Here is a 1382-nt window from a genome sequence, read left to right on the forward strand (position 1 = left end):
GCTCTGGCCTTCACGGGTTTATACCATTTCACCTCCTGTATGTTTGCAATTTCATTCATTCATTCATTCATTCATTCATATTTATTGAGCGCTTACTGTGTGCAGAGCACTGTACTAAGCACTTGGGAATTACAAGTTTGCAACATATAGAGATGGAACGTACCCAACAGCGGGCTCACAGTCTAGAAGGGGGAGACAGACAACAAAACAAAACATTTAAACCAAATAAAATAAATAGAATAAATATGTACAAATAAAATAGAGTAATAAATACGTACAAACATATATGCATATATACAGGTGCTGTGGGGAAGGGAAGGAGGTAAGGCAGGGGGGATGGGGAGGGGGAGGAGGGGAGAGGAAGGAGGGAGCTCAGTCTGAGAAGGCCTTTGGGTCCTGTCTCCCCCATTGAACTCAACTCCTTGAAGGTAGTATCTTTCACTTCTATTGTATGTTCCCACAAATCTAGTACAATGCTCCACACACAGTAACTGCTCATCGTTGCTGTGGTCAATGAAATTAAGGGCTTAGGAGCAGAACCCTGGCTCTGGCCCTCTAGACTGTACGCTCGTTGTGGGCAGGGAACGTGTCTACCAACTCTGTTCTACTGTACTCTCACAGTGCTTAGGAGAAGCAGCGTGGCTCAGTGGAAAGAGCCTGGGCTTGGGAGTCAGAGGTCATGGGTTCTAATCCCGGCTTCGCCACTTGTCAGCTGTGTGACTTTGGGCCTTTTCTGGGCCTCAGTTACCTCATCTGTAAAATGGGGATTAAGGCTGTGAGCCCCAAGTGGGACAACCTGATCTCCTTATATCCCCCCCAGCACTTTGAACAGTGCTTTGCACACAGTAAGCACTTAATAAATACCATAATTATTATTATTGTTATGGTGCTCTGCATACAGTAAGCCCTCAATAAATGCCACTGATTAATTGGCAAGGAAGAGGCTCAGAGATCAGAGAGTTAGAGGCAGGGAGAATCCTTACATGAGTAGACCGGAGCTAGCCGGCAACTAGGAAAGGGAATGTGTGGGAAAAGGGAAAAAGCTTCCAGTTCTCTCCACATTGTCTCCCTTGTCTCTGGAGCAATGACAGAGCCTAGAAGGGAAGGACTAGGTGCTTTGGGATTCTATAGACCAGTGGGCTTGAGTTCAGATAGATCTTTTTTTTTTAATGGTATTTCTTCGGTGCTTTCTATGTGTCACACACTGTTAGTCATAATAATAATAATTTTAACTGGTACTTGTGAAGCACTTGGAATGTGCCAAGGACTGTTCTAAGCGCTGGGGTTGGTAGAAGTCAAGCAGGATAGAGACAGTCCCTGTCCCATATGGGGCTCACAGTCTTCATCTCCATTTTACAGATGAGGTAACTGAGGCCAAGGGA

The sequence above is a fragment of the Tachyglossus aculeatus genome, chromosome 5, assembly GCF_015852505.1.
Source record: "Tachyglossus aculeatus isolate mTacAcu1 chromosome 5, mTacAcu1.pri, whole genome shotgun sequence".
NCBI lineage: Eukaryota > Metazoa > Chordata > Mammalia > Monotremata > Tachyglossidae > Tachyglossus > Tachyglossus aculeatus.